Source organism: Marmota flaviventris, chromosome 8, assembly GCF_047511675.1.
Source record: "Marmota flaviventris isolate mMarFla1 chromosome 8, mMarFla1.hap1, whole genome shotgun sequence".
NCBI classification, from domain to species: Eukaryota; Metazoa; Chordata; class Mammalia; order Rodentia; family Sciuridae; genus Marmota; species Marmota flaviventris.
In genome coordinates, this window is record NC_092505.1 from 21,475,110 (window position 1) to 21,492,386 (window position 17,277).

Below are 17,277 nucleotides of genomic sequence, written 5' to 3' on the forward strand. Positions count from 1 at the left end.
ACAAAGAATCACTTCAAATCTAACAAGAATCCATTGTGACACTATTGTATCAAAGCAATCCACTCTTTTCATGATAGCTGGATTTAATTACTCCTGTAAGAATGGCAAATCCTTTTGGTGTTGAGTGTTTTGTTTTGTTTTGTGTTTTTAATCACATCGAGGCCAAATGACCAAGCAGTACCATTAAAGTTAGATTTCTTAATCTGTGCATGATTCAGTTGACTTAGACTGTGAGACTCTGAGCTTGGAACTTGTGTTCAGACCTCAATTTGTTCATTCTGGAACCCAAGCTAAAGGAAGAGGGTGAGCTAATGCAGGTAAGCACAATGAAGACTCCCACTCCTACCAGCAAGTCCAAGCTCAGTCTCCACAGGATGGGTGATAACATGCTCAGTCACAATGAAGGGAAGGAATGAATAATTGCTGAGCAGAATTAACGCAAATTAAGCCAGAGATTTCTAGAGTTGTTACATGAGTAAAAGAAGCTTTTCTCACAAAGGTAAACAACTAGACCAAAGGATACATGATACAATAATTTGATAAATAAAACTTACATAAATGAATAAGCAAGTGATCATTTGTGAAATCAAGTAATATCTCCAGTAATATATGTTCCTGGTATTAAAGTAGCTGTGAATCTACTGCTGTAATTTTTTCTTCAATTATTAGATCATAACAAACCAGATAATAACCTAATTGATCTAGAAAAGGAAAAGATTATTTGTTTGTAATAAGAATAATAAACCATGGTTGGAAGAAGCTCTCCTGAGTACTAGATACTTAAATTTAGTTTTCTTAAATGCAAATTCTTAAAGCCAAAATGATACTGCATGTTCAATGCAGCTTCAATAAAATAATTCAAGTTTATTGTAGAAAGCTGTTAATGAAGCAAAAGACTCAAATGAACGAAAGTAAATATACCAATTAGTAAAAGAAAAAAATCTTATCTATGTAAGATAATGTCAGCAAAAAAAAAATCAGGGGGCTTTACAGTTATTGCTTATATTGAGTGGTGCTATATCTAATTTTATGTTTTGGGATAACATTTATCCTTGATCTTTTTATATTTTGAAAGTAATTAAAAAAATAAAATTATCTTATAAAGTAATCTCCTCGATTTTTTTTTTACTTTTACTTCAATAACCATTTTAAATTGTAAAGTATATTCTTTAAATACTAATCCATGGGGTAAATTTTTTTTTCTTTCTGATTATTTCTGTGGAATGTTATTTTTTCTATGGACAACTTTATCCATAAATATAAATACAGCAGCTACTCTGAGACAATTATGGCAATTTTTTTCTTATAGATGGTGCTGGTATACAAGAATCTATAAACTGGACTCAGGATGTGCAACATTTAGTGAGTCTGTAGAAATCATAAATGGAAAGATCTCATCTTCTTAAAATACCAAATTAAAATCTATCTATTAAATAAATATGCTTCTAAGCTTTTTTGTTTACCTATTATATCTCCCCATATAATCCAACTAAAAGCCATTCTTTGGGATGACAGAACATACAGAACAGCAAAAATCTAAATAAGGTGGAGAAGTTGATCATTTTTTTTTAACATTTATTTTTTAGTTGTAGGTGGACACAATACCTTTATTTTATTTTTATGTGGTGCTGAGGATCGAACCCAGTGCCTCTCGCATGCTAGGCAAGCACTCTATCACTGAGCCCCAGCCCCAGCCCGATCATGGGTTTTGTAACCAGCAGGTTTTGCTCTTGATCAAGGTGACTGGAAAATACATTCTAGTAGCAGGAACTACAGATTGAAACTTTGATGTTATTGGATCATGAGCTGAGTAAATATGTCTGGAGTTTAAATGAAGATTCTAACAAGTAGGACTTCAAGTTTGTTTTCACCTTCTACCCTACCACAGCAAATCTCATGGTAACCCATTATTATTTATATGGGTACTTTGAACATGTTCTTTAGACAAATACATTACTCTGTTTAAAAGAATTGCAATTTGATGACGCAGTTTGCTTTCTTTTCACATTTTTTCATTGGCAAAAAAAAAAATAGAAATCTAACTGAATATGCTGCTTTACTTTTATATTTTTAACTAAGACAATTATGCAAGTTGATGACCTCAACTTTTGGCAATATTAAGCTGCAAACAAATAAAATACAAAATAACTTGCTTAACTGGATTCAGGCACATTCACCTATGAATTATTTTCTTTCAACCTCAAAGCCATTTAAATGAAATTTGTCTTTTCTCTTGGATGTTAAAAACATTCTCTTGGATCTATAAAAACATTGCTAGACATTATGTCACTTCATTGTTCCAGCATTGTGATCCATTTTAAAATTTGCTACATGGCTGAAAAGAATCATGAAGACTTGTGATATCATTGTGTATTAAATGAAATCATATAGACTGACTTGAAAAATAACATAAATAGGTAAGATGCTGTGAACTGAATAACTACATTAAATGAATAACTGATAGCTTTTATCGAAGCAGAAAAAAATTTGTGGAGACTAGAAAACATTAACTCTACATTGATCATATAGGCACACACACATACACACAAGCATACACAGACATAAAACAGATGAGTCATGTATGTACATATACATTTGGATATATGCATTTAAAATGTTATAGATTATGGACATGTATGGCATACATGTCATATTATCTATAATGAGTAAAATAATATATATGTTTATGATTTTGAGTAGGATCACAAATCCAAAAACTTTTGCTTTTGCATTGAGCTGTGCCTTCCCCCAATAATCTTGATGCCCTAACCCTAAATACCTCAGGTGTGACCTTTTTTGGAAACAGGCCTTTTACAGAGGTAATCACATGAAAATGAGGTCCTTACTATGGTGGATCTCAGTACAATGGTTGGTCTCCCTGTACAAGGAGTAAGCTAGGACACAGGAACAAATATGTAGAGTAAAGACAGCCTGAAGCCATACAGGGAGAATGTGCTCTTGAGATTGAACAAATGATTCTGAAAGGCAATATTGAACAAGAACTGCCAAGGAAAGAAGAAGCCAAAAATGGCAGGGAGGAATTCTTCCCTAGAACAATCAGTTTGGGTATGGATGGCCATGTGAACCTTTGTTTAAGGCTTCTGGACTCTGAACTATGAAAGAGTAACATTCTGTTATGAATTTTGGTATTTTGTTACAACAGCCCTAAGAAATGAATATACCTTCTTAGGAATTAAGCAAAAAGATACCTTTAATAACTAATGAATGAGAATACTTGTGTGGATTACATCTAGCCCTTGAGACTTTGTTTTGCATCCTTAAGCACAGATGCATTTTAGTGAAATTTGTTGTTAACACAAATCTGAAATTGTACTTAATATTATAGATGTCTGAATCAAGATTTAGAATTATCTCAGTACCTTGGAAACATGAGTGAAACAGCTATCATTTTAATGGGGATAAGTGAAGTAAGAAAATATGCAAACTCCAAATGATGTTAAAAATTTATAAATGTTTACAAGACCTATGTATGCAGCAACAAGAACATAAATTGCTAAAGAAAAACTGACACAATTTTAGAAGACTGCAGTAAAAATATTGTAATGATAAGAAAAATTACTAATTCCAGGCTGCATGGAATAATATATGGAATCATGTCTAATTATCAATATCATATGTTAACTGAACTTATGCAGGTGTTAGTTATTAAAGCAGAGGTTGTGTGATGTAAAAGCAACAAGCACTGGAATGAGTTAACTGATCTGCAGTTCAAATAAGCCCAGCTATCAAATACTTGAATAGGTTAAAATAATTCATTTACCTCTTGTGCCTCAGTATAATATATCTAAAAGGGGGTTTATATTAAATATTTTTTTTATTAAATATTTTTTATATTAAATATTTTTCCTTAAGATAATTTACTGCTAATGAGTCATCGATTTACTAGTTCATTTAATACCCATATTTTAATACCTACTTTGTCCTAAGAATTGTATATAATAGGGATTCAATAAGAAAGAGGACAAGAGGACAAATGAGTTTTGTTTTTCAGGGAATTTATTTATTTCTATGTGTGAATGGAAATAATGAATAAGTACTAATTTAAAAATAATTCATATAGTTCTAAATACTGTATAGAAATGAAAATGCATACAGCAGTGTAATACATTAGTATATATTATTATTATTAATCATTTTCACCATGTTGTGCAATAGAACACCAGAACTTATTCATCTGACTTGATCTTTCCATGATGTATACATGTTGTAAAACATCACATTTCAACTGATAACTATATACAATTATTATTTGTTGATTAAGTGGAATAAGGTATTTTTAAAAGACATTATGAGCAGGGGATTTGGGAGTGTGCTGGGGGGTCAGCAAGGAGTGTCAAGGGTCTATTGGTGTTGTGTTGAGAATGGACCCTTCTAAAGCTTCTCAGCAAAAGCAGTCATTGAGGTGAAGAGAAAGCCTACAGTATGGGAGCAAATTTTTACCACATGTACATCAGATGAGCACTATTCCAGGATACATAAATAACTCAAAAAACTTAATACCAAAAAAAAAAAAAAAAACACAACAACCCAATCAATAAATGGGCTAAGGAACTGAACAGATACTTCTCAGAAGTTATGCAAGTGATCAACAAATATATGAAAAAAGTGTTCTACATCTCTAGCAATTAGAGAAATTCAAGTTAAAGCTACTCTAAGACTTCATCTCACCCCAAACAGAGTGGCTATTATCAAGAATACAAGAAATAATAAGTGTTGGAGAGGATGTGGGGAAAAAGGTACACTCATACAATTGCTGGTGGGACTGCAAATTGGTACAACCACATTGGAAAGCATTGTGTAAATTCCTCAGAAAACCTGGAATGGAACCACCATTTGACCCAGCTATCCCACTCCTCAGTCTACACTCAAAGGACTTAAAATCAGCATACTTTAGTGACATAGACACACCAGGGTTTATAGCAATTAAATTTGCAATAGCTAAACTGTGGAACCAAACTAGATGCCCATCAATAGATAAATAGATAAAGAAACTGTGATATATATACACAATGGAATATTACTCAGCATTAAAAGAGAATCAAATTATGGCATTTGCAGGTAAATGGATGGAGTTGGAGAAAATTATGCTAAGAGAAGTAAGCCAATCTAAAAAAATCTAAAGGTCGAATGTTTTCTCTGATTAGTGGATGCTGATCTATGATGGGGAGTGCATAGGAAGAATGAAGAAACTTTGGATTGGAAAAAAAGGAGTGTGGGGAGGGGTTACGAGGGTAGGAAAGATGGTGTAATGAGATGGACATCATTACCCTTTAAACCTAGGTACCGGTATGATTGCACAAATGGTGTATCTATACAACTTATATAACTAGAAAATTGAAATGTTTTGCTCCATATGTGTACGATTAATTGAAATACATTCTGCTGTCATGTACAAGTAAATAGAACAAATATAGAAAGAAAGAAAGAAAGAAAGAAAGAAAGAAAGAAAGAAAGAAAGAAAGAAAGAAAGAAAGAAAGAAAGAGAACTCTTCTGCATCCTTGCTGCTGGAAGGAATTAGTGTGATGTCTCTCCAAAAGCCTCACACTTTGAAAGGTGCAATAATGACAATGTAGAGAAAATCAAGCCATGTCATAGTATATCTGCTAAAATTTTAAGTTTACTCAACGTATAGATTTATAAGAACTTTAAAGACCAACTTTGTATCTTTGATTCAGAATCTTTAAAACAATTTGTGACCCTGAACAGTGGCATTCACTGGCAATCCTAGAAGCTCAGGAGGCTGAGGCAGAAGGATTGCAAGTTCACAGCCAGCCTCAGCAATTTCACAAGGCCCTCAGCCACTCAGAGACACCCTGTCTCAAAATAAGAATGAAGAGATCTGGGGATGTGACTCAGTGGAAAAGTAGCCCTGGATTCAATCCTTGGTACCAAAACCAACCAAACAATTTTTTTTTCACAATAAATTTTGAAATTTATTTTTGAAGTATTACATCATATGTTGTAAACCAAGGCTACTGAAGTTTATTCTTTGTTCCATTTATGAATGCATGGGAGGTCATTTTTTCTCATCAGCTCATCAGCTCATTTATAAATAAATATAAGATTTAGAATAGACTCAAAAGATCACGTTAAAATTTGTTCATTTTTATATGGCATACTGAAATTTTTGCTTACTACCTCATTAAGGGGAAAAAAAGAAAACTCATTATAAGAACATCTTAACGGTATTGTGTTATTCTTGAAGAAAATTGAATTGTCTTCTCTGATTAATTTTTCAGAACTAAGTAGACATCTGAATTTGGGCCAGACATTTGAAATCCATGGTTTCTCATATTTTTTGATGAGTTGTAATTAGAAAGAGAAAACAAAATTGCTCACAAATAGTGTAGCAGGGCTAGTGGGAATAATGCATATTCTTATTTGGATTCTAGAGGAAATCTGTGTTCATGTACATATTTATACTGACTGTGTGTGAGTGTGTGTGTGTGTGTGTGTGAGTGTGTGTGTGTGTGTGTGTGTGCGCGCTTGTGAAAGAGAGAGGTGTTATGGTTCAGATATGAGGTTTCCCCAAAAGCTCCTGTTTTAATGCAAAAAATTCAAAGGCAAAGTACTTAGATTATGAATGCTATAACACATTGAGTCTGTCCTAGAGTGAATGGACTGATGGAGTGGTAACTACAGGCAAGTGGAATACGGTTAGGAGGTGTGGGTTACAGGAGGCAGGCCCTGGAAGGGCTCATTTTTCTTGTGATCTCTTCCCCCTTCCCTCTCTCTGCTTCCTAGTCATCATGAGGTGAGCAGCACTCCTCCACCACACTGTCCCGCCATGATATCTTCCCTCACTTGATCCTAAAACAATGGTGTCAGCACATCATGAACTAAACTTCTGAAACCATGAGCTAAAATAAACTTTTCTTCCTCTAAGTACTTCTGGGGGTATTTTCATTTAAGTCAAAATTAAAAAAAAAAAAGCTGATGAACACAGAGACAGAAAAAATATTACTAGTTCATGGGAATTTATGGTGTGATGAGAAAGTGGAGGCTGGAGGCAGGCCCATTGCCAGGCCAACATGGGAATCAACTGACATGAACCTTTCTCCCGAATGCAATGAGGAGTTACTGACAGTAATCATACTACGGAATGCAAGGTTTTTACTCAAAGGATTGACAATTAGTTTGGGTTATCATTTCCTTCCAGTTTCCCAGATATTGCCCTGGAAGATCTGTGTGAATAAAGGTTATTCCATATTTTTTTTTTTCTGATTTGGTTTAAAGAAAGGGGGAAATTTCACAGAAATTACCTAATAGTTACTATACTGAAAGAAGCAATTAATTTACCAAAGTAGTACACCAGTGAATTGCTAATTAATCCACATTAGAGAGAGGGCACTGACTTACCAAAGTAAAAGATGTTCAGAAATTAAATCATATTGTTCCAAATTTATGGTTTATTGAAATAAGCCTAAATTAATGAAAGTGCAATGTGAGGTTTAGCCAATAAATATTAATCTATTGCTAAATTCATTTCAGGGTTTGATATAGATTAAATGTGAATATGACTTTTCACAAAGAAATGATAACCCTAACCAGTTGGGGAAATAGTGAATTTTGAGCATGCTTGTTAAACTTTTTTAAAATAGTAGAGTTTAATGCTTGGTGTTATTTGTATCTCAATATATATCCTGCTAACCTCCTAAATACAAACTTAGCTATACATTTTTAGTGACTCCTTAATAATAAGGCATTAAATGCATTTTTTTTAAATCTGAAAAATTTAAGACTTTTTTGGGGTGGGGTATGAAGAATTAAACTCAGGGGCACTCAACCACTGAGCCACATCCCCAGCCCTATTATGTATTTTATTTATGCACAGGGTCTCACTGAGTTGCTTAGCGCCTCACATTGCTGAGGCTGGCTTTGAACTTGTAATCCTCCTGCCTCAGCATCTTGAGTCTCTGGGATTACAGGAGCGCACCATTGTGCCCGGCTCTAAGGCATAGGTTTAAGGGAAAATGGAAAGCTTACTTCTTTATTTCAAGTTAGAAATCAGTGTAATTCTGATCTTACCACAGTCCTTTCATATATCAGTATATACTTACTTCTAATAGTGTCAATTATTAGTCAAAAATATCTGAAATATTGGATGAAAAACATAGTAGGTTTATGAAGAAAAAGATATGATTCTCAGTAGATTTTTTAAAAAAAAAGAACATAAAAACATAATTAAAAAACAATGATTCCAAAGGGAGCAGAAAGTGAGAGTAGGTTTCCGAAGTTTAATCATTAATCAAAACACTTACTGGAATGCACTTACTGATATTTGAACAAAGCCTTGAGGAGAGCTTAAGAGTTAGCTAAAAGGACACTCTGAAAACAATTTTGGGAGACTTTGTAAAGTTTAGAAGAAGACGTCTGTTCAAAGAGCAATTAGGATGGCGATGTGGATGGAATGAAGGGAGAGTGAACAGCAGAAATGAGGTTTTAAAGGAGAAGGGAGTCCTGTAGTTATTGTACTGATTCTGGATTTTAGGGGAATGACCCGTGGGTTTTGAGCAGAGGAGCATATAACATTAACTTTTGAACAAGATCTAATATGCTAGGTGTTTAAAAGAAATTGAACAGCTTAAGAAAACTTGAGCTGGGTGTAAAGGGCAGTAGAATTGGAAACAGTAAGTGGCCTGCTCTTATAAAAATAGATTTTGTCTAATCTGATGTTATTGTGATTTAAGATTTAAAGGGTTCACTTCAGTGACTGTGTTGACAAGTGTCTGGGAGGCACGGGAAACAGCTGGGGCCTTGTCAAAAGGCAACTGCTGTCCAGAGACAGGTAAGGCAGAAGGTTGAAACAGGCTGAGTCAGTCCAGGTGGCAAGAAATGATTAAATTCTTTTTACTTTTGAGGGTGTAACTAGAGAATAATCTGGGAGATGGAATATAAGGTATTAAAGGGAGTCACCAAGATGAGCCCAGGTTTTGTAGACTCAGCACATGGATTCCTGTGGTTGCCATAGACTGAGATGAGGATGGCATGTTGTCATGAGAGGAGGTTGGAGATTTGGGGAGGGTAATATGGGAGTAGCAGGATTGGAAAAGTAAAGGGACAAAAAGTTCAGTTTTCTCCACAACTGGTAATCTACGTGCTTTCATTGGTATACAATAAATGAACATTAAACAACCCTATTAGCTTTGGTACCCATATCTTGTTCATGGAGCATGTTCCCAGTAACCCATTTTGACTTATCTCATATTTTAAAGGAATATGCAGAACTTCTTTAAGCCACTGGACTTGTTCCAATCTAGTCCCTTTTATTGGAAAATAATGTCTCATATGTTCCTAATTTCCTTTCTGAACAAGTATAAACTCTTGTAGAAGGCCATTTAAGCTTTTGCTATTGTCACTCATAATAGATTGTTATCTTACATTTACATATATAAATGGAAGATGTTTACTGATGTTCTCTTAATGTTCTTCTATTGCTGAAGTATTTTTATGTGTACCTCATTGAGTAAGGCAGTTGGAATCAATTTCTAACCTTTTAGTAAAGCAAAATAAATAAACCACAAAACAAAAATGTAGACTCAACATTTTGGGAATTTTTTGGCTCTATAGCTCTGTTCAAGAAATCTAAAGTTGCTTGGTAAGCTTTTTGAAGAGCATATTAAGCATTAGTCTTTATGTTTTCCAGGCTTCGTTTTACAAAAGCAACTGTGTTCCAGCTCTTTGTAGGTTCAAGGTGTTTAGTTGGGAGAATCATCTTAACATGACCATAGAGTATCTGCTCTCAAATTCTATTTTAATTGTTGATATAATTTCTCCTAACCCAGTGGTTATGTTTCAATATTCTGGAAACTGCTCACTGTCTTTCTCATTTTGCATCTTGACTCCTATTCATTGCATGTGTAGTTAAACCTTAAATGAGAGACTGTTATGATTCAGAGAGACTTCACAGATAATACAGTTCAAACCTCTTATTTCAATAGACGAACGGGTAAAGAAACTGCAGTATATAAACACAATGGAATATTACTCAGCAATAAAAGAGAATAAAATTATGGCATTTGTAGAGTTAGAGAATATCATGCTAAGTGAAGTAAGCTGATTCCCAAAAACCAAAGACTGAGTGTTTTCTCTGATAAGTGGATGCTAAGCCATAATGCAGGGTGGTGGGGCACAGGATGAGTGGAGGAACTTTGGATTGTCCAAAGGTGAGGGAGGTGAGGGGGCATGGGAATAGGAAAGATGGTGGAATGAGATATACATCATTACCCTAGGTACATAAATGATTGTATGAATGGTGTGACTCTACTTTGTGTAAAACCAGAGAAGTGAAAAATTGTGCTCCATTTGTGTGCAATGAATTGAAGAGCATTATGCTGTCATGTATAACTGATCAGAATAAATAAATAAATAAATAAATAAATAAATAAACTGAAGCCTAGAAAAGATTAATTCTTTCAAGGTTACCAAGCAGTGAAGAGTGGAGTAGTGATACAGAAAACAATTAACAATGTATACAATTGAAATGGCGCATCACCCACCACAAGTGAGCTCTGGTCACTGAGCAGAGTGATTCTAGTTCATAGACTAAATAAAGGCACTTCAATAGAGATAGGACCATAAATCTGCAGCTCTTGGTGATGCAGATTATGCTTCATCTCTGCCAATCTCTTTTGTTCTAATTTTTATACCTGTACCTTTAACATGAGACATTGAGTATTTCATAATCATTTTCTTTTTATTCAAGAAATTATCTAAGAACAAGGTCAACCTGTTTATAAGTTTGTGTATACAGGTTGGAAGAGGTCCAGTGACCATACTAGAAAGATGCCTGCTTTCCAGATTTGTTATCTCTCTGGCTCATTTACAAACTGCACAGAATGCTCTGAACCAAATCCAAGGAATTCTTGAAGTCTAAATACATTTCAAAAAAGCAAAGCAAAAGAAGAAGAAAAGAAACAATGGTTCATGAAACAGAAATCCAAGTTAACACATGATGGTCCAGGTGCCATGAAACTGAGTATCATGATAGTATGAAGTTCTGATCAAAAAGTATGAAACAATGAATATCTGTGAAAAGGGTTATCATAGATCTATAGTGGGAATTTTACCATTCCTGAAATTCTCTATTTTGTTTATTTGAGATACACCTGAGGGTTTCTAAGAAATGAGCCTCACTATGTTATAAATCTTTGCTTAACTACGTTTCTCTAAACATCTCCAACACTCTAAAAAAGTGTTCACAAGGAAAAAATTAAGTAAATACATCATAGTCTATTTTTGGTAATGCTGTAACAGTTTTAAGTTGAAATTTAATGTGCAATTCTTTATTTTAATGCACCAATATTATTTTTTGAGGACATCATTTTAGGAGCTCTCACTGGAACATTAATTTTCATAGAGTTCTATATTATCACATTTGTTACCAGGAAATTCAGCCCAATGTAGCTTGGAAATAGTGATTACTTTCTGCCTGGAAATAAGGGTGATTGTATTTAGAAATGATTTCTTCCCAATAATGGTTCTTTATCCATGCATCCTCAATTGTAGGCTCTGAACGTGGGTGCCTTGTTTTCTACAATAAAGTTATATAGAAATTTTAAAATTTGTTGTTGAATCTGATTGAGTTCTCATTTTTCTTTTAGATAATTATAGTTCCATCTTTTGATTCTATTAAAAGTAATAAAATGATTTTCATGTCATGTACAAATTCACATTCACGCATACACATTATGTAAACTGCTTTCTTTGACAATTAAAAATGAAACTATTAGGTAGAAAAACTGTCAAAATACTTACATCATCATTAGCAAAGAAGCCTTGAGTTGGCAGACAAACTTCCTGTTTGAAAGCTACCTCCATAGTCAGATGAGAAACTATTTGAAGTCAATGGCTCTTAAACTACTTGTCTACTGCTTGATTTCTCCCGTGTGTAGCATAATAGCTTGCATATTGAGGGTTTGTAACAATAGGGTCTTGATTGAGATTACTGAGCTTGTTTGACAAACAGGGTCTCTCTGTGAGAATGGGAGATAATATGTGCTAAATGTTCATACAGTGACTAATGGGATTTATACTATGGATGATTTTATTAGTAATGATACTCTGATTTCTATAATATAAACTTCTTACAATAATTCCAACATATTTAAAAGATTGAAAATCCCCCACCAAAAAACCTAGTAACTTTAAGAATATTATGATAATCAACTATATTTTAATAGTGGACTATTGTACAAGCATTTTCACTTGAGTGTACATAATATATGAATTTCATACAGTATATATCTTAGCATTTTCAAAGGAATGGCATTTATTCTTAGCATATTTATTTTTCATTACCATGCATATTAAAGTGTAACCATGTAGAACAATAATCAATAGTATGGTGACATTCATATTTTTAATTCATGCCATGCTGCCTAGAAATGGTTTATATTTAATATTGTACAGAAGTTAATAATGTATGATATGCATAAATATGCACATCTGGGAATTAAATTTAGCTAATGCTTAAATTTCAATAATCAAGCATCTTAACTTTGCAAAAGTCATGATATCTCTAAGGAGGTTGCATAGAAAACGAAGTATAGCCTTTCCAACATCCCTTTTGCAGGGACTGGAACATAAGATAAATAGAAGTGTCCAAGAGAAAACAGTATGTTGTTCTTCCTCTTTATTTGTTAGTATCAATTTTATGACTAATGTTGTACTTTACTGACCTAATTATTTTTAAATCAGTACAATAAAGAATAATAAAAATAGATACATAAAAATAAAGCTGAGTTTGAGAAAAAGTCCTTTGATGAATTTCTCATTAGTAAAACTGATAGATGGGTCAGCTCAGGGTCTGTCAAGTAGCCAGCATTTGTGAATGACTGGCACATTATCCACTCTTTTAAAATCTTGATCAATATTTAGAATTGATGTTGAACCTCAAGAAATCCCTTAGCAGTAGTAGGGAAAGTGAGCCATAAGTAAAATATAAATGTAAAATATGTTAAAAGCATGAACATAAAGTATGGAAGATGAATATCCACAAATTAACTTGATGTTTAAAGGAAATGATGTCACAAAAAGTCCTCCACAAAAATATTTAAAAATTAATTTTAATAGCTCATAGGCAAATGGTTGGCCTCAGATTAACAGATAAAATCAGAATTTTTCACATCAAATTTATTTTGAAAACTTCTATTAAAAATAATTAGTTTTTCACTTTAATAATACTTATGCAAGTATATATATATATGTGTGTGTGTACAGATATATACATGGCAAACATGCACAGAAAAATACTCATACTTAAATACATATCAAATATGAACCACACATACTTAAATACATAGCAAATATGAACATTTTTATACAAAGTATTAATTTAGAGACTAAAATTTCTTACCCTTCAGCTGAACCCTAATTTTTGGCTCTGAGGCAAGTCATGTCACAGAGTTATGAAAGTATGGACTTTATAATATTGAACTTGACAGAACTTTAATTATCCTGGTGTTATTTGAGTGCTACTGTAGTTAATTCTCTCATATACTGATAACAAAAGCAATAGTAATTTGTAACCTGCAGCCAAAATGTTTTTATTTACTCTTTATATATTTTTGATATTTCATTATATATTTTGACACCTTATTTTGCCTGATTCCTTTTCTATCCTCAATCCTGATATACTTTAACACACTGAGAAAAGATATTTCAATTTAATTCATAATATTTTCTTATCCTTCTTTCCTTATGCAGGCACTGCATTTTTAGTTAATATTTGCACTGTGTTTACTAATGAGTGAGGTATTCAGGTTAGACTGTAAATCCAATTGATTGTTTGTGACATGTGGTTACAATTGGGAAGACAGGGAAATAAATGTATATATATACCTATACATATATAGGTATATATACATATATAGATATATACACATGTACACACACACACATATATATATATATATATATATATATATATATATATACATGGCAAACATGCACAGAAAAATACTCATACTTAAATACATATCAAATATGAACCACACATACTTAAATACATAGCAAATATGAACATTTTTATACAAAGTATTAATTTAGAGACTAAAATTTCTTACCCTTCAGCTGAACCCTAATTTATATATATATATATATATATATATATATATATATATATATATATGTGTGTGTGTGTGTGTGTGTGTGTATCAAGATCAGTACTGTCATTTCTAAAGTACTTAATAGTTATCATTTAAACAGAACAAAGTATTAATTAAATATCAAATGTTTATTAGCACTTTATTAAACATTTCTTAAATTAGTCTGAACAAATTTCAAGAAGTCTATGCTATTTGTACCACAATGTACACCATGGGTTGTGCCTGCCTTGATGAGGACAGGGCTATGTCATATTTTAATACACATGAACCTAGTGCAGATTTGATTTTTTTTTAATGAGGAACAAGAGTTCATGTGAATATATGCAATGACCTTGGGAGAGAGTTTGATGGAGACTTCAAGTAATCACTTTGCTGTAGTTATGGAAGTTACACATTGGGAGAGCATTTCAATAATCTCTACCTTTCTTTATATCTATGTATTGTTATGTCATTAACCTCCCATGACTCTGACCATAAGATTTCACTATTCAACCATTTTATTCTTCCAGAATAATGTCTGAATTTCTAAGCACGAATTTAACTTACTCAGACTACTCAATCTGGCTCCTCTTTCCTCTAGTCTTATTTAAAACCAGCCTAGTGAAAATGTATCCAAAGATCCTGTTGATCTCTTCCTTTCGTGTTCTTGCTAACTGGGTTTAATTTACATGGTAAGAAAAAGCATAGAGCAACTAATAATACAAAAGAGCAATGCTCAAATGCCTCCCCTTTCAAAAAACTTTTCTTATTCTGTCAAAGACAGTAGACCTTCCCTTGCTTTCTTATTAGTTTTACTGAGACACCATAATGAATCTGCACTGCAGAGATCTGAATCATACCTTCATCACATACCAGCATATCCTGAGTTTATTACTTTAGTTTCTTCTCCATAAATCTATGTTGAGATGATACTGCAAGTCTGTATTCCATTATCCAATTCTGCAATCCAAAATTCTTTGTGAAATGAAACTCCCTTTTGGAACTCAATGTCTACAAATCTAGCCTTGCCTAAGCTTTTTTCAGAGGAAAGAATATTAAAGAAACTGATTTTAACTGATCTTATGATCTTATACATATATCATGTGGCTGTTCATGCTTTATTAAAGAAATACTCATGTATTTAATTACCAGATACTTTTCCAGATCCTCCTAAACATGATAGAAATAACTTTTGCATCATTTATAATGATGTATAAACAAATAATTGAGACCAATGAGCTGCATCCCTAACAATGAGGTGGCAACAGGTCCTGCTTGGCCTGTGTGAGTACCTCCAATATAGAACTTATGCATCTTTCTTTGATTTTCCAGATGTACATAAATATATATGAGCATCCAAATTATGTAGTTAGTATCATTCAAAATATGCCTTATATTCAAACTTGAGGGAAAGCAAACCTAATATAACTATAAGGGAGTTTAACCTTAGATTCTGTTTCTTTAAGGATATATAGCACATAGGAAGTGATGTTGTCCATCAAAAATACTTTTCAACCAGGAGAAAAAAAAAAAGTGACTAGAAGTAGATATATTAGAACAGACATGAGGAAGATCCAAGCTGGGGTTAGGTGTAAAGATGATCTCCCTCTCAAATTTGGATTCTGAAATTCAGTACAGTCCTCATTGAACCTTCCTCTTTTAAGCCCTTCTCTATATTTTTACATCTAATGTTAAAAGGTTCTTTGTGTTTTTCTCATACTATTCAAACAGAATTTATATTGAGCCCATCCAAGTTCCCACACATCAGTCAACTCATAAGTGGGGCATAGGGGAAGTCTAAAGTGGTTCATAATTATCCAAGAATATACACATAACATATGGCATTTTAAAAGACTGGGGACTATGTGGCATTCAGCCTCTTCATCCAAGAAGTTGAGGGTTTAGCTCCATAATTAGAGACCCAGAAAATCCCCAAAGCAGAGGCAGATGGAGTGGAAAAAAATAGAAAATCCCATATTCCTCCCAAGTACTTGCCATTAAAAGTACACAGCATTACAGCTCAGTTCCTATGTACTTATTGGAGGGAATATATACATACACACACACACACTCATAAATATCTACATATACATATATGTATATATATACATACACACATTTATTTATCAGGTGCATTAGTGTGCTCATGTTCCCATAACAAAATGCCATAATGAAACACCATAGACTGAGAGGCTTAATTAATAGACACTTATTTTCTCAGTCTGTATGTTAGAAATACAAGATCTAAGTGTCTGCAGGATTGGTTTCTGGCGAGGTCTCTTTTCCTGGGTTGTACGTGGCCACCCTCTTTCTATGTCCTCCTCTGTGTTTTTGTGCATATGGGGAGAAATAACAGATTTGGGTTTCTTTTCTAAAAAGGTTACCATTCTCATCCCACTAAGAGCTTCCCTAATCTCATTTACTCTATGTATCCTCTTATACAGTTAGGGATTCAACCTGTGTAATTGGGAGAGACACAATTAAATCCATAACATCAGGAAAAGATTCACTGCACAGCACTGTTGAGTTCATCAAGAACCTTGATTTCATTCTGATATCCTTCCTTCTTCATCTTGCACTTATGCTCCAACAAAAGCTTACCCTTCCTGAACTTCAAGGTTTGACCAGATTGGCCTTAAAGGAGTAGCAATGTCATTTATTGTCTGAACTAGGGCAGTTTGGGGAGAGAAAGGCATTGCTCTTTAATTATATTAGAATAATAACACTTTGGGGCAAGCTAGGATACAAGGTCTTCAATTGTCATGTTTAGATAAGAAATGGGCCTACACTTCAATTAATGACAATGTGTTATAAAGGCATTACTTGAGGATGTTGAAGAATTCCTTCTTCATTATCTTCTCTTGGATATTACTGTCTCTCCATATAAAAATTTTAATAGCTACTATTATTTTTTTACCCTCAGAAGGTAAAGTGGCCATATGGAGAGAATCTTCGGAAAAAATAGAGTTGGAAGTGTTGAAATAAATCCATCCTCACTCTCAAAATTATCCTGGCAAACAGGTCTACATAAGCCACAGTTCTGTAGGTTTTAAGTTAGTTTGAGAAGGGTTTTCCATCATAGTGAAGAATATTATAAATGGTTTGTATTTTCTTTGGACAGTTGTAAAAAAATATGTTTTATTTTTCATGGTCCATTTGTAGAATCCT